Genomic DNA, 24544 nt, shown 5'->3' with positions numbered 1-24544 from the left:
ACCACCGTGGGAGGCAGCAATCCAAGTACAGCTGCAGCGCAGGCAAACAAGGTGATCCCAGCCCTCACTTTACAGTTTTTAGTAGTTGAGATGTTTATTCAGCATCGCTTAATGTGTTAATAGAAAAGAAGACAAGTAAACAGTTTTAGGACCGCAGAATGTTATTAGCAAACTGCCTTTGCTAATAGTGATGTGGGTGTGCAGTCAGTTGGAAAGACGAACATTTTTGTCACAAATTGGGTAAATGTTAAAAAAAAAAAAAAAAAGAAAAAAAAGGCACATTTGACCTCATGTATGTTTGGTAAGAAAAATTTGTCAAATTGAGCTGTAGGGATTGTATAATAAAGCGTTTGAGGATAGTACCTTCAGAGTATTGGTGTTTATCAATCTGTTGCAGAGCGTGAAAGATGCATCTCAGACACTTCATGTAGCACATGCATCTAGACCCAGGAGGAGCTCCTTACTCTACAAAGGAGCATAGTTATCAGGAAGGGCTCCCATGCAAAAGAAACCTGTACGTTGGGCTAAGATTTGAAGCATAAATAAGGGCTAATACTGGTTGTCTTTCAGAGCATGAGGACAAAGCATGAGAACAGGAGGTGGATGCGCAGTGTGAGTTGCATTATGCAGGAATGTTCAAGCTGCCTTTTTGGGCTGCTTGCACTAATTCAGAGCTGCAGGCTGGTTGGCAAACCCAAGTGAGAAGCACCATGACTTGCTAGATACAGGCAAGCAATGGAGCTCTGCCTCTTCCAGCACCCAAACTGAACACTTCATGTTGTGCTGCATAGGAACAACTGGTAGGAAGCAAGTGTAGGTATTCCAGACATGGCAATGTCCATGGACTGAGTGCATCCCTACTGCCTAGGATGTAGTTTCTTCCCTCTGCCTTAAATATTTTCAAAAATGAAAAATACAGGTCTTTTTTTTTTTTTTTTTATGAATATAAGTGGATAACTTCCCCAGCTAAATTGATTCTCACCATAGTACTTAATCAGTTCTAGACATCATAGGAAGGGAAAGACTCAAAATAAGAGGAGCAGGGCAGGGGAAGCATCAAGTAGAATCATTTTTATGAACAGTGAAGTGGTAGATGGCCAAATAGGTGGTGTTTTTTTTTGTCTGTGTGTGTTTTTTTTAATAATGTTAGAAGTACTGGTTTCCTTGATTGTATCACAGAATATCTCTTTATACATGTCAAAAAGAATCTGTTTTATCGTGTAATTGTGTCTACTTTTAAACAGCATAAATTTAGAAAATTATTTTTGTTAATTTTAATCCTAAATTCAGTCAACAGTGATTTTAATGTTCACCTTCACTTTTTTTTTTAATTTAACATCTCAACATAAAGATACTGATACTCAAACTTTTCTCTGCAAGTATTTAAAATAAACAGCTATTTTGTCAATAATTTTTTAACAAGAAATTTTGGTAAGTTGAAATCATTCAGTGGGAGGGGAAGGTTAGTGCCAGAATAGCAAAGTATTTACATGATTCTCTGCAGGGATTAACCTGTTCTCTGCATAAATTATTTCTCCTAATAATCATTATCATATTGTGATCTCAGAACTAATTACAGCTTTGGGGGGGAAATATTTTAGCTGCCTTTGATTCGTTCTTCTGTGTTGCTTTTTACCTTCTTTTTTTTTTTTTTTAAACTAAGTTATATTTCTGATTCAGAAAAACAGTGTTTCCCCTTGTACTCACCAGTTCCTGCATCTCTTTTTCTTTTTTCCCTTGCTTTTAGTTGCAAAATGTGAGTGGTGCAGTAGCTGTTTTGAACCCCACCCTCGGAGTTGCTGGGTATATGAACCCCATTGCGTAAGAAACCTGTTACTGAGCAGGCTGCTGCAGCCCTAACCAGCCGGCTAGCGAGCAGCCAAGTTTTAAAGGAAATAATTTCTAACGTTTACTGTTTGGAATCAGACCTTTCACAGATGGGAAAAGAAAAAAAAAAAAAAGAAAGGATAAATTTTAAAATAACAAAACAGCTAAAGAAAAAGAAATATTTGCCAGCAGGATAAAGCAAGAATATGAGCGCCTAAAAATACCTGAAAAAATAATAATTGCTTAAAAGGGGTGATAACATCATGAATTGCAAATGCTTGATTGTGTTTCTTCAGTTCTGAGGTTTGTGGATGTGGATTTGCTTTGGGTTCACCTCTGGCTTCCAGGCTGGTTGATGGCCTCAAATGAACTGCACAGATTTCCTGAAATCGTTTCAGTTTTCTTCTGTGCAATAAATATTTGACTCTAATAACTGAGATCTTGACGTTCCAAGCCAAACTGATTTCTCCATCCCTGTTAAGTGGTAAAATATAACCTACACAAAGAAGAAGTGTGCGTGTAAATATTTGAAATAGGCTAGTAAAGCTTTCTCACAAACAGTACTGCAGATTTCCTTGACAAAAGTTTGTGTGCATTTCAGTGTGCTCTGGAGAGTATTATCTGACCATCGGTTTTTATTAGCGCCATTTTAAAGTTGATAAACACAGAAATATTAGGAGAGAATCATGTGAAGCTGCACGTGGGGAAGGAGAGAAGCAGAGAGGAGGGCCTGGGAGGGTAGTGAAATAACGGGGGGCAGACAGGGGGCTGTGAAAACAAAACTAAGCAGATAAAGAAACTGTAGAGAAAGCTTAAAGATGCAAAGTTAAGAGACGGCATTAGAAGGGTGGTGATAACTGATGGCATTTCTAAGAGTGAATTTTTTCCCTGTCATTAAACTTCAGGTCAGCTGAGAAAGGCCCTTTTGTTCGTCATGGTTAATTCTGGTTTGAATCCTGGGCAGTGGTGGCTTCAGGACTGAGCTGTAGGTAGTGACTTGAGCAGCAGGTTGGAGGACTGAGCTGTAGGTAGTGACTTGAGCAGTAGGTTGGAGGATTGACCTGTAGGTAGTGACTTTTAGCAGCAGGTTGGAGCACTGCGGAATGGCCAGGCAGCAGCTCTTCCCCTCAGCACAGCCGGTCACAGGGTCCCCACCGGCAGAGAGGCCAGAATGGCCACAGCAACCCCACTCACCCCTGGGGTGGCTTTGCTCAGAGGCAGCCCGCAGCCCCCCTACCTCCCCCAATCCAGCAGGCACCCCTTCTTCTCCATCCCGGCCCCACCGCTTCACCCTCCTTCCCCTGCAGCCCCCTGTGCAGCCACACAGCTGCGAAGCCTTGAGCCGGCTTTGTGAGGCAGCTGCGGGGCTGAGGGCCTCTGCCTCTGGAAGCTGCACCATCTGGCCGCTCACCGCAGCGCCGCATGCAGAGTTTATATTTAGATCACCTTGTATCTGGCATCTGGACTTGTATTTGTCTGTGTGCTCGACGACTACGTGGTTCGAGTACTTTTTTTCGTGGGCGCTGTTCTCCATAACGTATCTATTCAAAGTTCTCGGTTGCCACCATAAGAAAACGTTCCAGAAAAATCGTTGTGCTTTCTGTAGAGCTGTCGTTTGTATGGGTGGGAGCTGCATGTGAGGTGCCACGTAGTGTCTGTCAGAAATACCAGATGGGCTAATGCAGGACATGTCCAGCAACACTGAGTATTGTGATAGTAAGCAACTTTGTGCCATGTATTTCAAGCTTTTGTTTCAGTAGGGTTGTTTTTTTGGGGTGGGGAGAGGGGATCATTTATTTATTTATTTGCTTTTAGCATGTGTTTCTGTATAAAAGTCTCTTTGTGATAGCTTAAGGACAAAAATAAATGACACTTCTGAGTACACAAAGTAACGAGCTGCAAGGTGGCCAACAGAGGGTGCTGAAGTGATGCAGCTGTTGCCTTCACTAGTGATTTTAATTTCAGAAGAACGTGTATTTTGACAAACCTCCTTGTTTTGGGATGTTTTACTGTACAGCTATAAACTCACTGCATTTTTTGTGAACTTAATACCATAATTTCCAGAAAACTTTTGAATATTACTTTATATTACGAAGATAATTTCAGAAATGGCCTTTAAGAAGTAATACTTCTAATAAAAATATGTACCCCCCTAGAGCATTTATTACTTTTCTTTAAAAAAAATTAAAAATGAAAATCCTGCATTTTTTCAGAAGATAAAGTTGGGCCCAGTGTAATTGCCAATAATCCCTTTAATTTACGCAAATAAAAAGTTAGACAATGTATGGCAAAGTTGTGCAACACTTTGCATTTAAACTAGTTATATCCATGCTGTGCTCTATTTCAGTGTGCCCATTTTTCTGTTTATCCTTACACAGGGTCTGGTTTCTGCACTGGTTGTGAAGGAGACTGTGCCCTTTATATACTGGATAGAAAGGGTGGTGTGTGTCTGCACATGGTTTTAACTTTTGGCTGGAGACTGCTTGATTCAGCTTGCCCCTGTTCTTTGAAGTAAAGCATGTCTATGAAAGTCAGTATTTACAACACTGCCTGAGAGTCTTTTATGGAAAGCATTCCCTTGCTTTCCTCCAGACCCTCCTCCTCCTCCCCACAAAGTGAGAGGTAATGGCTTCAGGCTGCAAGAGATTGAGAAGTGCCATTTATCACATGGATATGCAAAACCAGGTGATTGCTTTTAATACACGGGAGGTGCATTATTACACAGATGTGATGTATGACAGATTAAATCCAATGTCATATTGAAGATAACCCAAACTATTCCATTTTATTGGGATTTTTTTTCTGGTTGGTTTAAAACTCAATAACCCATTTTTGTGCAAAAATCTAATCCATCTCTGACAGCATCTCACAGATGTGAATGGACTTCTCAGCAGGGAGATGAGGAACTAGAGTAGTTACAGGAACCTGTCAGATCTACTTTATGTCAGTTCTCATTTTTCAAAACCAAAAAAAACCAACATCTAGACACTGGGGCCTTACCCTTAAAGTAGAGCTTGAGTGTAACACACAAAAAGAGCAAAATTTGCAGAAAGTTTGACAAAGCAGATCTGAGCCTTTACTGTTCTATTTCTGTGACTTTTAACTCAGCTGCCAGGGTTTGATAGTTTTCTTAGCATTCAGGAAACTTGAATTGTTAACAATAAATGTGGAACAAGAGAATTATCCAGACTTACAGGAATGCTTCTTAAGATGTGGGGAGAGCTACAATTGTGTGTCTGTGGAAGACAATTGCAAAGGATTATCCAGAAGGAAAAAATCACCAGAGAGAAATAAAAATGTTTAAGCCCTTTAATAATGTACTGTGAGGTGGTGGGGGTGGTTTCTGTTATGGGAAGGGTGAGGAGAGGAAACGGGTTGTAATACACTGCCTTATGAGATAGCAGAAAACACTCTCATTTATTAATATTGAATCAGATCTTTAAATGAAGCACCCAGTCAGGCATTTCTCTGGGCTGAACAAGTCAAGTAACATTGGAGTTGGACTGTCCTGTTGGCTGCCTGGATGTAGATAACTTGGATGGAGATACGTTGCTCAAGAGGCTGTTCTGGCCGCACTGGTTGTACTCACGGGTTGTGAATCTCAGTCCTTAGAGATGCTTTGACAAATGCTTTGGTTGGGCGAGCTCCTGAGCAACTGGATCTCATGCAGAAGTTAGCCCAGCTTTGAGCAGGAGATTGGATGAGAAAACCATTGGAGGTCCATTCATTGGAGGTCCATTCCAATCTAGCTTGTTCTATGAGCCTGTGGAAGGACTGATGCAAGCAGATTGCTGGCTCACTCAGTAAGTAAACAAATGTGCTCTGGGCTTCTAAGTATTTTCCTCAAAGTACAGATACCTCATTTTAAATGGGAGGCTTTTGGCTTCTAGGCACTTGGCTTTCGGAAGCAAATGAGGTCTCTTACTCATGTCATTGATCTATGTAGCATTCAGACTGTCTTCATAGTAGCAAAATTTCGGGTTGGATTGATAATCCTGCATTATGGGCCTCTTGTCCGTGATGGACATTATCGCAGGACAGCTCTCTGAAGTGCGGTCCCCAGATGTGCTGCCAGTGGTTTTAAACACAGATGCGGTGCAGGTGCTATTAGCTGATACTAGACTGGATTTAAAAATTGGATGCTAGATGCCTATAATTGCACCAAATAAAATATCACCTATGTATAGTTCTAATAGGGACCGTGCAGTTATACATAAATAACAGAAGTAGATTCCTACTCTCAACATTTTTATTTTTCAAAGGCTGCACTCTATTTACTTATGCCTAAGGAATTACAGCATAACTCAGTTTCTGCTGTTGCTTGCAGCTTCTGACCAGAAATCCACAAGAAAAAGAAAAAGAAAAAAAAGTATAGTTCATATTGTCAATACTAAAGGCAGGTTGTCATTTAAGTAACTTATAATATTTGTATATAAATTTTCTCCACTTGTTTTACATCTTTTTATGTCAAGAGGATGAACTCCTGGTAAGAAAGTATGCAATAATTCTTTTAACAGCACATATTATGAAATATTTGGTAGATAAATACAACTTTAAGGTTACGTTTTAAGACTTTGGTTCTTTATATTCTATACTGGGAGTAGGAATATATCATGTTGTCCAGGTGACTGAAGTTTAACATGACTGTGATTTTTCCCTAGGTAGTTGTGACAGTGCACAATGCAGAACAGTGATCTCCAGGAAGCAAGCAAGACAGCATCCATACTGCTTGCAATTAACCCATCTCTGCCTGAACTAGAAAACTATTAATGGAAACTACACTGCAAAATTAAGGCATTAAAACAGATCACTACTGGAAACCATTGCTTCAAGGAAAGGTAAGGCTTTGTTTTAAGTTTTTAGGCTTCCTGAATCTACGTGAGATTTTTGTTAGCAAGAATCATAATGCATTCATAAAACAATAAAATTCACTTCTTATTGAATAAATGTGGCAACTATTAGCCATTATTCAGTAAATAGTTAAAAATGTTTTGCATAGTGGAAAATACAAAACATTATGCATATTGAGATTTGGAAGCTTGAATATATGCTTCTTTCTGAAAAGGATTGTGTATGTGAATTTAAGTATTTGGCAATGACAGCTTTGGGTGATGATTCTTAGGGACTCAAGTTAAATATGAATTACAAACCTATATTAAGACCATCACATGCAGCATGAGATTATGCACATAGTATGCTACAAGTATTTATCAACTCATTGCCATAACATCAGTGAAAGTTTGCAAACTGTTACCAGGAGCTGAAGAAACTTGTGGTTTTTAATTAGTGTGATACAGTGCAAGTGTTTTGTTAAAGCCTTCTTGGGACTGAAATTCCAAACAGACAAATGTTGGCTGTATTTGGTTTTGCAAATACTGATAATTTTGAAAATAGACGAATAAGCATTTTGCATGTACACTTAATAAGTATCTGAAATAAGTGCAATTGCTAATGTGCATTTATATCTCAAGGAACCAGGGGAAAAATAGAAAACAACATGAGCAGAAATTCATCAGCCTCTTTCTCTTAAACAAACCAAACATTTTTTTCCTACTAAAAGGTTGGATAGTTTTTAACCTATCATTATTAAGCTCTAGTTAGTCCTTCTGTCATATAAAAAATAAGATTTCATGGAGTCAATTAACTTTGCTCTGTAATTAGCTGTAAGTCAGAGTAAATTATATTGTTAGTAGTATTTCTTCTGGAGTACTGGCTTCCGTAGTGCTCCCAGTTCTATCCCACTGAAGAGTGAATTATTTTCTTTTGCTTTTAAAGAGCAGTACTGTAAAGGCTCTTGACAAGGCCAGAGACTTTTCAGTCTGAGTAGTTATCTTTTGTTCTTTGTTGATTGCTTAAATACAGATCTTTCCATTTTGGCTTTTGAGATTTCTGGATCATTGTTTTAAGTACATTGGGACAATTATATCATTTATTATTCAATATACTTTTTTGTTGTTCATTGTTTGTTTTTAATCCAAGACAGGGCAGATCAAAACAAGCAGATGGATGTATTTATGAGTACAGAGATCTGTATGTGTGTGATACGTGTTCTAGACCTACATGGCCATTATGAAGTGGGGAATTTTTGTTGCCTAGATGTGAGCTGTTCTGTGCAGGAAGGCTGCGTACACGCATGCTGACAAGAGAAGGGCTCCATATGGCTGAGTCTGTAAGTTCAGTCTGACTTGTGGTAGGGCTCTAAGTCACATCTCTGCAGCAGCGTGTGCATTTTCAACCTGGTATACCATTGTAATGTGCTGAAATTCACGTGTCAGTCACCGGAGGGTATAAGGGAGACATCCAATCCATACAAAATAATGCAGTCACAGTAGGAAACCAGTGTGCTATACAAAAGATTGGGCACGTATCGTTGTGCCATGTGAGCCAGAAGGGAATGCATGACTCTGGTCTGGAAATGTACAACTATATGCAATTATGGGCTCTCAGCTGGGAAATGAGCGCCGTCTCCAAGACTACCTCTCGACCTGTAATTCCAGGACCTCCTATGTTCCAGTTAGGCAAACTCAATAAAGATTAGATTTGATCATTTCTGGACTAGTTTACCAGCTTTGCTGTGCCTTGAAAGAACTGATTGCACTAATTCCTCTCCTTCACAAATCAATTTATGAAGGTAAAACCTCTCAGCAGTTCAGTTAGTGGATTCTAAGTGGAAATAGTATCTCATGGTAGCAGCCTTCCCACACCAATGAATTCAAATTTGGAATATCTACAAGATTTGGCATATTTACAAGACACAGCAGGTGTCTTGTAAACATCCTCAAACTCAGAGTTGGAGTTATATGAACATGCAAACATATTCATGGGCCTTTGTTTCCTAAAAGGGAGATGAGACCAACTGACTTATGTGCGCTTGTGAAATCTGTCTTTTACGATTTAGAGAAAATCGTAGTGCGTGGAGGAAATTATTTGGTTCCATTTAACTAGAACAGTGTTTTTGCTTTTTAATTACACTAGTAATAATGCCACATACCAGAAAAAATAGTAGTAGTGAAGTCTGATGAATGTTGGTATTATCTTTCCATACGTTCCTGCAGGTTTTAGAGAATGATGTTGCTGACATCAGCAAGAGAATATTAGGGGTGTGTGTATCTGTTGCTACTCATAAACATGATTGCCTTATTTCCTCTTATTTATTTTAATGTTGCGTTAGAAAATGACGCTCTAGGATCAGATTTGTTTGGTCTGATGATATTTTTAGGAATATATTTGTCCAGTTCTAACTAAACTTAATAAATTCTGTGTCTCTGGCTTTTGGAAGTAAAGACTGAGAACTGTCTACCGAGACCCACCGAGGCATGTGACAAGCTATCTGGCAGTAATCTAGGAATGCCATTAAATGTGTTCAGTTATGTGCTTTGTTTGTTAGGTTAGAGTCTTAAAATTATTCAAGGTGGAGGCCTCCTAGGACATGAGAACTCAACCATTTTATCTTATTTTAGTGCTTTGACTTAATTTTTAAAAGTTTGAGAAAATCCATCATGTCTTCACTCAGTTAATTTTGAAGCCTCTCAGTTTTTATTTTACTTCTGATAGCAAGCATTGGTTTATTGAGTGTAAAATAAAAATGCAGATCCTAGCAGCTGTACGTTCGGAAAGGCTTTTCTTCTCTTCAGTCTCCTTTTTTGGAAAGGCTTTAAATATGTTACAGCCCGGGAGTCCAATTCTGCAATTGCCTAAGCTGAATACAGATATCCATGGATTATAGTACTGTAATATGCAGATCAAAAGCTGGTGGATGAGATTTTTAAACAGGGCTGGACTGATGCAGGGGAAATGCTAGGTGTCCGAGAATTGAGGTGAAGCACACATAGACCACTAGTTTAAAAAAAAAAAAAAGAAAGAAAAGGAACTAAAAATAATTTTTTTTTTGATATTTTTAAAGTTTCCTGCTGGTTGCATAAAAATCACTGAGCTTAAAAAGTCTTACTTACAAATGTTCGGTATCTTTCAAACAGTCATTTTAAACTAGTGCAGAGATCCAAATGAAGCCTGACACTTGGAATTTGGGGGAGGCAATATCATTTTTTCCCTAATTAAAAAAATGAGTGTTCTGGGAAACAGATCGGCATTCATCATGTTGTAGCCAACAATATTGCTATTGACTTGAACAAGGTAAATAACATTTTTAGGATTGATGTGCATCATTCCTAATTATTATTAATAATGGTTTTTGTTTTTCTTTTCACGTTAAATACTGTAATAGTTCATGGAAGGAGATTGTCAATATTAAACCCAAAAGAGCTCTTCAGAATCTTTGCAGCTGTAAATGTGTGAAAGCTTGAGTGTTTAAATTATTTGTTTTACGCGTATGCTTTTTACCTCCTTAAAAAGAAAAAAAAAGGGGGGGGGAGTATTGGGAGACATGCATCTGGTATTAAAGAAAATATTTTTTGTTTAGGAGTATTCATAGTGTGTAAGGTATCACAAAATAGGCAACAATTCTTGTTGAAACAGCAAATACTTTTTAAAAAAGTCACAAGATGAACAACAACAATCATAGAAACTGTGCCCTTATTTCCAAAGTAAATATTTTACCAAATAGGTTTTTGATATAAGGAACAAAATGTACAAGGAAGAGCATGTGATACACACCTAGTACAACATTTTAAACACCTTTTAAGCTTCCTGACTTTTCCCATGCTTATATTTAGATAAAGCTTAAATGGTTCAAATCAATACTATTTTGCTTGGATTAAAATGGTTAACTATCTGTGTGTGGATGCTTGATTTGGGGGCTTGCTTAAGTGGCAGAATTAACCAATTCTTTATTGTGCATGTTCCTCCATATAGTAGAATAAGGAAAAGGCCTTAATTTTCCATTCCCCCCTATCAAGAAATGAGCTAAAAAGTCCAAAGATACAGATACGCTTTTTTTTTTTCCCTCAGTGCTGATGTGCTATTTTGGGATATATGCTGACCTACTTTCTGTGTTTCCAGAAAGAAAGCTAAAAAATTTTGGCTGGGGTTGCAGAAAGGTTTTGATTCATTTTTTCAGGGGATTTTTGTACATCCGCTTACATAAACACACCCACACCCGTGTGTTGGCTAATGTGGGTGTTGGTGTACACTAGCAAATCAAGATTGCCATTTTTTGTACATTCTCAGTTAGAACAGCAGCAGAGACCTAGACACCTGCCTTTTGAGGGTTTGATAGGAAGATGCCATTCTAGTGGTGCAGTTAGTTATTCAGTTACATGACACAATAGAAAGCTTTCAATTCCATATAGAAACATGCAAATTTACTTCAAAATCTTACAATTTTTCCATCTTCTTCATCATTATCTTAGAAACCGGATGGTAAAACCCATTTGAATCGTTCACACTGTGCATCCTGTTATTCACCAGTCTGACCATCAAAGAATGTTCAGCCCGTTAGGTTGCCATTCCCAATTAAAATAATGACACATACAGTTTGGGGATTGTATGAACAAATTATGAGAGAACAAATAATGAGAGATGAAGACCTGCTCCAGCTTAGGGCAGAAGAAACTCATCAGCCCTGGCATCACTGCACTCACATGTGGGCCCTTCTTAGCAGAGGAGCTCTGCTGGTGGAAGAAAATTCTTCTCAGCTTATGATGACTGTAGTCCAGCAAGTCTTGGTGTGGCATTCCTCTCATCTAACTTTTACGACCATATAGAGATTGAGCATCTGTAAGCCTCAGTAAAAGTCTGCAGTTAATGGGAAAAGACAATTGTCCCTATCCTAAGCTAGGTGAGATAAATTCTGCCTTGCAGAGCTACATCCCTCTCTGTTAGCTATAGGTGGAGTTCAGACTTTGGCAATTTCATCTTTGAATGTCCCCAGCAAGATGAGAAATCAAATGCCTTTTCTTTGTATATACCACCCCTATAGTAAGGAGTTCGTTGAATATCTGTACTGTAGTTCTACTGAGAGAGGCCTCAAAGTACTATGAATGACAGGTCTTGTACTTCTCTGACTGACAGACAACCCTGTTCATTCTCTGGAGAGTTTTATGACCTAGTTAAGCTAACTTGTGGGCATGGTATATGTATATTTTTCTAGGGTATTTGATTTGATACTTTTTAAATTTACGTCGTATGACATAAAGACTATATTCAGCACTTTTCAAAAAAATCTGCCTCACAAATCTTCATTTTTAATTGATAATTAGCTCTGAGTGAGAGTTATGTTAAGAATCCTATAGATTCAAAGCTTCTAGCAGCATTTTTTAGTATTTGGGTGGTGTACAGCTTTTGCTTAAGTAGCCTTTTGCAGGCTGCTACTTTTCTTGTTGTCTGAAATTGGTGGGATATAGTCAGTAATGAGGAAGCTGAATTACTATGATGGCATGATAGTCATGGGAATTCATAGGATCACAGAATGCTTTGCGTTGGAAGGAACTTTAAAGACCATCTAAATGCAACCCCTCTGCCATGGGCAGGGACTTCTCCCACCAGACCACCCAAAGCCCCATCCAGCCTGGCCTTGAACACCTCCAGGGATGGGGCATCCACAGCTTCTCTGGGCAGCCTGTGCCAGCGCCTTACCATCCTCATAGTGAAGAATTTCTTCTTAATATGTAATCTGAACCTACCTTATTTTAATTTAAAATGGCATCCCTTCCCTCCAGCGTGTTGACCACACCACACAGCTTGGTGTCACCAGCAAACTTGCTGAGGGTGCACTTGATCCCACTGTCCATGTCACAAAGATGTTAAACAGCACTGGTCCCAGTACCAACCCCTGAGGAACACCACTCGTCACTGGTCTCCACCTGGACATTGAGCCATTGGCCACAACTGCCGGAGCACAGCCATCCAGTCAATTCCTTACCCACCGAGTGGTCCATCTGTCTATTGTCTATTTAAGGTAATAGGAGCACCGATTAGGGTTACAAATACAAAATTACTTCAGTCTAGTAACTTGAAGGAAAGCCAAGGGTCATTTTAAGTAGCTTGTTCAGCTTTGCTGGCAGTATGATGCTGTGGCTTAGAAGCAACATTTGGATGTACAGAAACGATTTTCTTGGATGTTCTCTCTATTTGGAGAAGTGAGCAATCTCACTACCTCTGCAAATGGTTTTGGTAGTGGAGATACTAAAATATTGTATCCAGTGCCACAGTATTTCCACTTAACAATGAGGTATAAATACAGGAAAGAGTTCAAGAAGGCCTATGAAATTTTTCAAGGTCTGGGGGGAAAAAAACTTTTATACTCTGAGGCCTGTTCAGTCATTTAAATTTATTGAACAGAAATTTGCAAGGTAAGTTATCATCAGATATAAATTCTTGTCTTAAAAGACACAAAGCAAGGAATTTTTCAGCTTTCTAAAGGTACAGTGTATACTGCCTGGAAGTTGAAGCTGAACTAGCTCTATCCAAAACCAAATTTCCTCCCAAGAAGGGAATATTGACACTGACGTAGATGAGTTATAGCATCCCTTATGAAGGGAAGTGGAATTCCTATCATTATAAGCTGGGGTTGTTCAGCCTAGGGAAGAGAAGGCTCTGGGGAGACCTTAGAGTGGCCTTCCAGTATCTGAAGGGGGCTAATAAAGAAGGTAAAGAGAGACATGTAGTGATAGAACAAGGAGTAGCAGTTTTAAACTGAAAGAGGATAGATTCAGATTAGATATTAGGAAGAAATTCTTCCCTCAGAGGGTGGTGAGGCCCTGGCACAGGCTGCCCAGAGAAGCTGTGGCTGCCCCATCCCTGGAGGTGCTCAAGGCCAGGCTGGATGGGGCTTTGGGCAACCTGGTGTGGTGGGAGGTGTCCCTGTCCATGGCAGGGGGTTGGAACTGAGTGAGCTTTAAGGTCCCTTCCAACCCAAACCATCTTGTGATTCTGTGATCGTGGGCCAGCTATTCCCAAAAACTAACTTGAACCTTGCCGTATTCAGTAGAGTTAGCAGGGAGCCAGAGATTTCTTCAGCAGCTTATTGAGAGCCCTCCTCAGGTTTCACCTCTGAAGATACCCCGAGGGAAAACTGGTTCTAGGCTTCCACGCTAAAGTTAGGCTCTGTAATTTAATTCCTAAGAGTCTCCAATACTTTCCAAAAGGCTATCTTTAACTAGCAGGAAAAATGCTAGTAGTACACAGTTCGTCTAGCTGACCCTTACTTACCCTTACCTCTAGTTCTTACGTTCTTTGGCTGTTTTCTGTGCTGTGCAAGCAGTTGTCCTGCTCTTAATGCTTGACAAACATACCCAGGTGTCCCATTTCTGCTGAAATGAGATCAGAACTTCCCCCATTTCTGTGTTTCTAATCTGTGTAGGAACCAAGAGGATCTCAGTTTTTTTAGGTCCCCTTGGGACCCCGTATTAGGTTCCTCCCTCCCCCCAAGTACTTATTACATTTGCACTCTATGCTGAAAGAGCTGTGTCCCTAACATTCTACTGTTTGGATTCAGGACTTGGAAGTAAAACCCCAAATCATTTTCTCCACCTAAGAAAGACAAAAGTGATATGCCCAGCTGTATGAAACACCATGAGTAAGTCTGATCACTGCTATCATACTTATCGCTTCCACAGCTGAAAGTTTTTCTCAGATGCCGAGTCACTTTATCAGCTAAATTTATGGTGCTAACCTGACAGTAGTGCTTATCTACAAAAAATGTAAGGGTAATGATTCTTAATGCAAATTGATTGAAGGATTTATCTTACTGATACATGTGTTCCTGAAAATAATTAGTTGCTATAGTACCATCACTTTTTCTTGAATGCTTGCATAATTACGGAAGTGTTTAGGAATGCATTTTTCATCTTTGCCTGTCCTGGAGACTGGTAACAACTTGACTTTCCCAGAGATAAGCCACATCATGGTATTCTATAGTATCACAGGCAATAGTTCTTCAAATTCCTCATGAAGCTTGTCTGAAATGTCAGAAAAATGTAATTTATCCAGGCTATGTGAGCATACAGCAACAGGGCTGCGCATTCTGTATTTGAGTATCTTTGAATCTAGGTTAATTTCAGGATGATAATCCTAAGAGCTCTAAAAGACCTACGGTACACCTGAAAAATTTACGCTTTCGCAGTATTTTGCCACTCTCCTTAATTTAGAGGTTATAAAACCCGGGTCTGAACTTGCAGGAGGCAGAAGGAAGGTAGCGTTCCCACATCTTCCTGGACTGTGGATTTAATTACTGGAAGAATTCGGCCGGAGTCTCACTGTGCTTTGAGAGTGTTGCAGGATTTATCTACCTTGGCAAGGTTTTTCCTCTCTAACTAAGCTCTTAATTGACTTTATGTGAAATAAATGCCCCAGTTTTGAAACCTTGTACAGAGATAACAGTGAAAGGCAGTAAGGAGTGGAAGGGTGTTTCTCAGAGAGCTGAGATATGTGTTGATTAATGTTCACAGTCAGCGGGCAAACAGGTGTCTTAAAATATGTGCTTGCTACACTGAGTTTCTGACGTAAAGAAAACTGTGCGATAACCCAGTTCGACATTAACACTGTGTTTTTCTCACTTATTTTCATACTTGTTACTACTTAGAATAAGGTTGTGTAATCTTTTTAAAACTTAGCAGTTGTGCAGCAAGCATTCATGGAAGTAACTCTCCCTTTTTTGTTGTTGTTGCAGGAGTGATCTTTATTTTGTATTTCATTGCATACAGCAGTATGTGGGATTTAAAAAATAAAATGGTGTTTATCTTAGGAGTGTTGTGCCACCGCAGCTGTGTGCAGGGACAAACTTTCGGCAACACAGTCCCAAAAGGCAGCATCTGTTAAACACACAGTCTGTTTTGTCTTTCTGCCTGTATTACAGAGCTTGCAATGGGGATGCAACTGCTCTCTTCTTCTATTACTGTTTTGAAATGCACCTGCTGTCATTCTTGCAAATTAACTATTGTCAAATTAGTTTTAATTGTAGTTAACTCAGGCCAGTACATAGTCATAAAGAATCTCATCCAAACTTGTAAATGCTTTTCCAATTCATTCTTGTTCTGCTTGTATTAATAATAATGTTGACCTCTTAGGGTCCTAATCTGAATAATCATAGGAAAATTTAATAATCAGTATAAATCTGTACAGTTTTTTTTAGTCACATCTATGAAAATACACAGATACACTCCGTCAAATCTAACACTGGTTTGCAGGCTATACAAACTGTGCCAGATCTGTAGCAGCGTAATACAGGATATAATATTTTTTCTAGTCATGTTCAGGAACAATGTTTCAGTCATGCCTTGGATGCCATTTTGTCACGAAGCTGATTCTTTAAAAAGTCAGTGGAAAATAATGAGTAAAACCAGGAGCTTTTAATTGTTATTATTTTAAAATGTTTTGCTTTTTAACTAGTTAGGTGCTGATGCATCTTCATGAACCCAAGTGGAGGAAAGAAAACCCTACAATTTCTCTGAATTCCTGTAAGTTTATACAGGGAATTTAATTTCCTTTTCATGTTCTGTGGTTGTATTTTTGTTTGTTTTCCCCCCCCCATTTTCAGTCATCAAGTGTGAAAACCTTAGAGTTTTCCACTTACCCTTACTGTTTGTTTTAAGGATGAGCCCTTAAAGTGTTTGCCAAGCAGCACTTGCCGTTGCTCGAGGCAGCACTGTGCATCAGTTACTTGCCGTTGGCCATGGTTTCCTGTGGTTTGGGGAGGCTGAGTTTCCTCATATCCTTTTCTTTCTCCTATTTTTTACACTTCTCCCATGCACTGGCTGTCATATTTTATCTCTGAGTATGGAAGACAATAATTGAAAAGAGGTACATTTCATATTCAGGTAGTTCTGCCATTTGTTGCTTTCTTTCACTTTTTCCATGACAATGTATCAGGAGCTCCACACTGCTTCTAAAATCGACGTTTATGAATATATTTGACTTTCCCTCAGCCTCTCTAATTTTATGCTGGTGATTCTTTGCTTATTGTAGATATCAGAGAGGGAGGGAGGAAGAGAGGTCAGTTGTAGCTAGAGATGTACAGGACTTCTGAACGAAATGATGCCATATTTAGGTTCCTACATAAAGATTTAAAAAAACTAGTTTTTTTTTGCACTATGGAATCAAAATTTGGCAAAGCATGAGTCACACGTTTTTCTAATTCAGGTGCGGTTTAGAGAGGTGACAGAACTCTGTTTTAAGACTTAAAATGTTTATTTTTACATATTTATGTAGGCAGAAAAATATTTTTATGAAAGAAGTGCCTTACAGCTTTGCTGTGTTAGATTAAATAAGTGGATCTTATTAATAGTATCCAAATGCAAAATTACAAAAGTTTAATGTTGTAAAATTAAATTGTAAAAGTCACATCCTGTATGTCTAGTATTAGATGTTTATTGATAAACCAGAGTACAGACGGAGAGATTTGTGCATCGGATTTTTGCTGCTGTAGGTGAACTAGAAGTAGTCCTAGGCTGGCAATGTGCAACTTAGCAACTTTAGCAATTAGTCTTGCTTTAAACAAGAAAGTTTTTAAAAAATACAGTCGCTGTTTGATGCCATTGCCAGCAGAACATGGCTCTCAATGTTTGAATTCTGCAGAAGAGGTTGTAGCCTTCAAGCTCACTGCCCGTTAGCACAGCGTGGTGTAGGCAAGTTTTGCAAGCAGGAGTTCTCTGGAGCTTCTGCTGTCGATAGTCACACATGATGGTGTAAATGGACAAGAAATGGCAAGCCATGACAACTTCTTGTGCAGGGAAGAGGGCTGTTGGTTCCCAGAGAGACGATAGTGTCTGGTGCAGGACACGTTCAGTCCATGCCTGTACATGTACAGGCACCTGCTCTCGTGTGTGAGTCAAGTCCACTTTCTTTTTGCCTACTTTAGAGGGAGCTCCTACTCTGGTTTCAAAGTGAAGCCCAGAGAAATTAGATTTTAAGCTTTGTTTGAATAATTGGCAGAAGAACTTGTGACTTTACACGGGACAGGGTTAGACTTGGAGCCACAGATGAATGAGATCCACGTCTGATCAACCTTTGCTTGAAGGAGAATTGATTGCTGGTGATTTTTACAACAGCTTTGTAAGTTTGAGGAGGCTCTGGAAGTCTCTGCTTACCAGTGATTATATGAAACTATCAGCCCTTTTGAGGGCGGGGGGGCATCCTGTAGTTGTGGAGAAGAACTTGTCCTTGGCACACCTCTTAGCCCTACAGAGGTTCTACCAAGTAGGAGGAAAACAAGAAGAATGAAATAGACACCCAAGTTTTCTCTTTAATCTTTATTTGTAAATGTAATTCCTGATGTTTAGGCATGGGTCATGGTTTTTTTAATACTTGAGATAAATAGTCTTTGTTTCTGAAGCTTGCTGATGTGTTTCTGTGACACCTGCAGTACTGTGCATGTTTGGTGTCATTATGGAAAAGAAGCAAAGAAAGAAAAAAATCACTGAGAGTGGAAATATGTGATCATAAACATATCAAGGGGTAGGGGCTGGATGAAGTATGTAGTATTCATAAAGCTGATTTTAGCTGGTCTTTTTACAGATCTTATAATAATCTCTAGTAAAACTAATATTCTTATGACGCTCACTTTTACCTTATTTATACTACTACTTTAAAATGATGATTATGTCTGCAGAGTGACAGGTTCTTCTTATGCACTGTTCTTATCCCCTGGAAATAATACATTTCTTCATTATTTGAACAGTTTTTGTTTGTGGACTGACTGTTATGGGCTCTGACTTATCAAAGAAAATGGTATGCTTAGATAGTTTTACTGTTTACAACTGTTACATCTATTTTAATTCTGTTTAGTCTTAACTGGAACATATTCTGGTCAGATGCTGTTCCAATGGGAATTTGATCTCAATATAAATGTAATAAATTTAATCCATATTAAACTCTTAACATTGTGTAAACCTTTTTGAAATTAAGATATGTGGAATATTTGTGTCTGCACCTGGAGGTAATCTACACATCTGTGCTTTGTGATGCTGTAGCAATGCCACATTGGTTCTTGTGCACCACTCGCTTTTGTAGCAGGGCTCAGGAGCTGAAACTCTTGTCCTCAGGGTTGTGCCTCAGTCAGGCCTTCACAGTAGCTGCTAAGGATGTGTCCCCGTGTTTCCAGGAGCTCTGGCTGCAGCTGCATAACCTTCGTTTTCCTGTCAGTTGGTATCACACTTGGGACAGTTTTATAAGTAGTTCTGAGGATGCTGAAATACAGCCAAGTATACAGAAACCAAATGGAGTATTTCCCTAACAAATGGCACTTCAGACCTAGAGAGAGAATGAAGTTAAGTCAAAGCGTATATAAATCTGTGTATTACGCTTCCTGTAAAAGGGGATGCACTGACAGCGTGCCAGACAAATAGCTTCAAACCTCTGTGGGTGCCAAATATCAAGAATATATGCACGGTTCTGACTCTCCTGCAAGTGTAACAGCTATGAAACAGAATAGCTTGCTGGCTGATGAAGACGGAATGCATTTGTCATCTTAGACAAGAATATAAGATGCAGATTGAAGACCACTTTTGTCTCCAGGGGAAACTGAATGAGAGGCTCACACCTTGCAGTTTGTGTGCCTCTTTGTCCAATACCATTGCTTTAGGAGATGCCTTTGTGATTGCTAGATGAAACCGAGAGCATTGGTTTAGAAAAGCAGTTGAATAAAACTAGGAAATGTTTCTGTCACTGTTAGGAATTCACCTGCTTTTATTGTATTGTTACTAAAACTCTAGAATTATTACAGCAAAGCGTGGCTTTCCTATTCAGTGCAACGTGCTACGCACAGAAGTGAAGTGGGTTTCTGTGGAGAACATGGAGAAGCTGGAAAGCTGCAGGTTCAGCATGTAATCAAACATACTTTGAGCTGATACTGATCAATAAAGGTTTCTAGGGCCCAATGTCATAGGCCAATATGCCTCTAATGGCAGTTATGGGTATGCTTATTTCTGAAAGCTAACGGTATAATTTATGCATCTAAAATTAGGTGTTGCCCAAGTACACGTATGGGATCCATGTGTTTGGGGACTCAGACAAAATATCTTTAGAGATTTGTCTTAAGGAGAAACTAAGATGGAAGCTACACCTGGCTGCTCAGACCACTGCACTTCTGATGTCCAGGTTTGTCCCAGTGTGAGAGTATGATGAAACTTAGGCCAACAGGAGCCTGGACAGTAGTGCTTTCTGATATTCTGGAATCTAATCCCACTAGATCCAATACAGTTCTTCCCTATTTTTTTCCACCCCAAAAGCACGACTATTAGAAGAACAAATTGGAGCTCTTGGCCTGGATGATATGGGATCATGACAGCGTTGGTTTAGAATTTAAATGGTGCTGGAGAGAAGGCAGTCTGCATTCTGAAGATTTGGGTATGTGGATTTCACCTGGATCCAAATTGAAGTGGAAGTTGAATAGTCTGAATCTCCCCCTTAATGAATGATACACAATGTGTTTCATTATATGGATTCAAGAGTAGTCTCTAATAGCTGTTCCTGTTTTGAGTCTAAAGAGCTAAATGTTTTTACTGGATCCAAACGCTGGTGACAGTTGTTATCTTTGTTTTGTTTGTGCAGGTAATGATATAACACTGGGTGCTAGCCCTGGGTTTCAAGATCACATCCTTGTGTCAGGTTGTAACATACAGCCCGTTAAGACCTAAGGCGTTGACATTCAGTCAGGATGTGAAGGAAGCAAAGTGACCATGACTCAAAATGAAATATTCATAGACGCAAAGAGAACTGCATAGCAGAATTTTCTCTCCTGCCTTATTTTCAGTCTGGTACTTAATTCAAAGTGCTTTCTGATATACTTCCTGTATTTTTTGCTTACTCTGTAGAAAAGGGATGTGAAGCTTGATTTAGGTCTGTCCCATTACATTACACCCTTACTAAAGGATGAGATGCATCTTGGCCCACTTGCTTCCTTCCTCTTCATTAAAAAAATTCCAGGTAACACTGTGTCCAGAGTCCTGTGCAAGGGACTGTTTCTGCCCCAGGGCATCCCCATCTATCTGTGTTTCATCTCATCCAGCCCTGAATCATATGCAAATTTCCCATGTTGGAATTTTAAAAAGTCTGTATATTATTAATAATCCATATCTATATTTGACTAAGTGTCCATGAGAAGCAGAATTTTCATCATCCTTTAGTTTTCATGACAAGCAAAGGAAGAACACTGGATTTCCCAGATCTCTGGGATCGCTTCAGACAGTGGCCTCACACAACAGCAAGTATAGAATAAACTCTTTGTAATTGAAGGAATATTTCATTAAAACTATCCTCTCTAAAATGTTCCAAATATTTTGACTTTTTTCATATATATCTTTAATACTTTTGTAGTTCTAATAGAAACTGTTCAGTTTTAATAGAAACTGCAATGGATTGTCATTATTTCACAGATATGTGCTAAGAAAATTTAATTCATGTAAAAATACTGAACACTCACAAGTGGTCTTGAGCAGAAAAATGTCTCTGAAATTTGTAGCCTTCCTATTTGTAGCTTGCTTGTAGTATGCATGCTTTCTGCTCACCATGCAACAGAAATATGGAGACATCTGTCACGCTTTGTTCAGGACTCATACTATACCCTGCGAAGTAAAATTCCTTTGTACCCTCTAGGACTCTCTCCTGTAATTGTATCCAGAGCATAGGCCTAACGTACCAGATTGCAGTGCATTAATAACAAGCATGGTTTTGTAATTGAGTGTTACAGCCCTGCAGATTCTGGGAAGTTCCACCCACAGCCTTTGATCTTTGGAAAATCCCCAGTCTCTGGATTGTCACTCAGGCAAAGCTGCATGTCCTGACTGCTCAGAGGCCACTTGCAAGGAGCCCTCACCGCCACTTTGGTTCCTAAGCTGTTCCTGTTTATGCTGCTGCCTGCCAGAAAAATTCCTGTTTCCAGAGTTTGCGCTACTTTTCTGTTGGAGAAGGATCAACTTTCGAGTCCTTGTGAAGATAAGGCTCTAACAGCTATCATGTAATGAGAACATCAGTGTGAAGTGAAATTATTACAAATGTATATTAGCATATGAATTGTTCTGCTTATGAAATACTGCGATGTGAGTCAGCTTCCCTTGTTAATATGGGAAGTGCATATTATGTATCAAGCATCAAGGGACTGGTATTGTCTTAGAACCAGATTACAGCATTAGCTCTATATTTTATTTGTTGTTACCAAACAACAATATGCCTACATGCTTATCTTCTTTCAGCTGAAAGAAAATGCAATTGAAACGCTAGGCCAAACTTCCTGTCGATATTAATCTATTAAAATCAGTATGCCAACATAGCAAGCAACTCTGAAAATGCCACGTTCTCTTCTTAATATGTTGTCTGCCTGTGTTTGAGGTAGGCGAGGAACTGTCTGGGTTTGATGCTTATTTCTGTTTTGTGTAACTCTAATTCAATATTATCTATCACAAATTAAAACAGTGAATGTAGTGCTGCAGTGCACGATATGACCAGCATCTAGTACTCTCATTTAGCTTGCTCTAAGGTCAGATGTAGCCTGGCAACTCGGTACTAATGACACTGTTCTATGAGTCAAGTGCTTGCTACCAGGGTAGAAATTAACGTGGATCTAAAATGATCTCTTTGGTGTCTTTGAGAGCACGACCGTGACTGCTGTTCCTCTTCTACCCACTTTTGAAAAATGATGCTTGACTTGAGGGAGAGATTTTTTGGAAGCTGAGGCTGTATTAGATCCAGGCTCTTTGTTTATAGCAGCATTAGACTGTGGGGTAAATGGGTTAATTCAAGCAGAGGATCACTCAGATGTTCACACCCTATGCATTAAGACAGCCAGGTTATTCCAGGGAATTAAACCAATCATTTTTGAGTAGCAGTTGAAGGGTTTGAGCAGCTGTATATATGCTTCACTTTTTGATTCCCGGTTTTTAATTCTTGCACTGTTTGACTTTCCTGTTTGAAATAAAAAACAAAATGACTTTGTAGCATGGATACATTTGTAGATCTGTGACTGTTCCACCATGGGTAGGGGATGAGACCTAGGTAGTAAGTGTGCTTGAGAAATGGGGGGGGGGCAGGGGGAAAATGTTTCTGAACTGATTTCTAGTGCTAAACAGTCTCTTTAGAGCAAGCAGATGCCCAAGAACTCTCAGCTTGATTTTTATCAACTTGTTTTCTTCAGACATTTCTGACACCTGTAAAATCTGCCCAAAATGCAGTAAGTAGCTGGTGTATTGCTTTTGTAATCTTAGTTTTACAAAGATTTTAACCAGATGTAACCTGGCACTGTCACTAGAAGAAATGATCCACATATCCCTTTCCTGGCTCATTATTCCTGCCTTTTTGTCCTTTGTGGCAGCATGGCTACAAAGAAAGAAAGAAAGGAAAGGTTAATCTAGATTTGTTCCATGGTTTGCTGTGTGGCCTCACAAAAGTGGGTGCTAATGTGACGAGGGAGGCTCCACGGGCTACAGGCAAGAGGAAGGATGGGACTTGATTTATTTTTTTATTTTATTGAGTTGTGCTGGTTTAAAATGTTAGTGCAGCTCAGACTTCCCTTTCCTGCCACAGCAGTTCCTCCAACATATGTGCCAAAGAGGCCTCATCCTCCCTTGGCAGTATTTATGTACCATTCTAATCTGGTGTGTATAGTACGATGGGAAGGCCCGTGAATAAAATGTACACCAGTGTGTGCATTACTTTACCACACCAGATGGAAATTTATTGTGGTGGCAGATTTCCTCCCATAATAAAGTTTTTCTGAGCCTGCCTCTGCTGGCTGACACATTGAGAACACTTTTTAGGAACACTTTATTTCTGCTGTTGATGAGCAAGAATATTTTCCTCAGCTGAAAGCACAAATGACAGCTCTAATGTAGTCATAATAACACGTGGGTAACTGCACATGAAATATAACTAGGTTTGCTGCCATACTATTCAACAAAAAGTAATAATAATTTCACCTGTGAGAAAACCTACTGTTCTGAGACCTGGACCATGCTAAATCTGTAGCCTTAAATCTGTATTTCTGCAGTACAGAATATAGTCCAAACACAAATCAGTTATCAAACATCACTCTCCTTTATCTTTCATTTAACAAACTAATTAAAAAATAGTAATAGAAACTGCAGAGAGTAAAATTTGGTAGTCTGCTGGAGGCAAGAGGTATGATGTCCTGATTTAGCCTTTGACCATAATGGATAAATCTGATGATCAGTTTGCTAAATTGGGCTTTTTCATTATTATGCTGTGCTTTCAAAATTGTAAGAAAATACTGAACTACACAGAACCTACTAGAGAAGCATGAACCTTTGCCACCTTAAAAGTGTAGCCAAATTATATTTCCTGTGCTTTGTTTTTCATCGTTTGAGCACTTACATGATTTGGCACTAAACGCAATGATTACTTCATTTTAGGAATCTCTTCTGAAATATCTTGTTCAAACCTTTGAGGGGATAAATAAATAATCCTCCTCCTTTATCTTCTATGCTCAAGCAACTGGAATAGATTAATGACACTTTTTTTTTCCATATTAACCATGTTGATTAGTCCTACTGTATTATAATTTTGGTGGTTTACTCAGCAATTAATTATTTTAATCACTGTTTTAAATGAAAGGTTTAGTCAAATGTAATTCCTTCAACTACGCTATAGCCTTCTAAGAATATATATTAGAGACAGGAGAATAAAATATGTACATATAATTTTCAATTATTAACTTAATTTTGAAAACCATTCAGCCATTGTTTCATCTCTGTTTCGTTCTGGATTCCTGGATGTATATGATAGGAGCTTTGTGATTAATTGCATAAAAGTTAACAAATTTACTTCCGCACATCATGTTTGCAGTTTAGAGTTTTTTGTTTGTTTGTTTGTT

The 24544-nt window shown here is 39.0% G+C and overlaps 1 long non-coding RNA gene across 1 annotated transcript; it reads left to right on the top strand.

Annotated features, from left to right (window-relative positions):
• The first annotated feature begins 3276 nt into the window (after positions 1-3276).
• On the top strand, positions 3277-20174 carry LOC121063447. Its single transcript, XR_005815981.1, has 3 exons — positions 3277-3543; positions 6489-6665; positions 19950-20174. It is a non-coding gene; the product is annotated as an uncharacterized LOC121063447 (long non-coding RNA).
• The last annotated feature ends 4370 nt before the right edge of the window (positions 20175-24544 follow it).

The sequence above is a fragment of the Cygnus olor genome, chromosome 1, assembly GCF_009769625.2.
Source record: "Cygnus olor isolate bCygOlo1 chromosome 1, bCygOlo1.pri.v2, whole genome shotgun sequence".
Lineage (NCBI taxonomy): Eukaryota > Metazoa > Chordata > Aves > Anseriformes > Anatidae > Cygnus > Cygnus olor.
The sequence above is the reverse complement of the archived record's forward strand: the minus strand, read 5'-3'. Positions and strand labels throughout refer to the sequence as shown.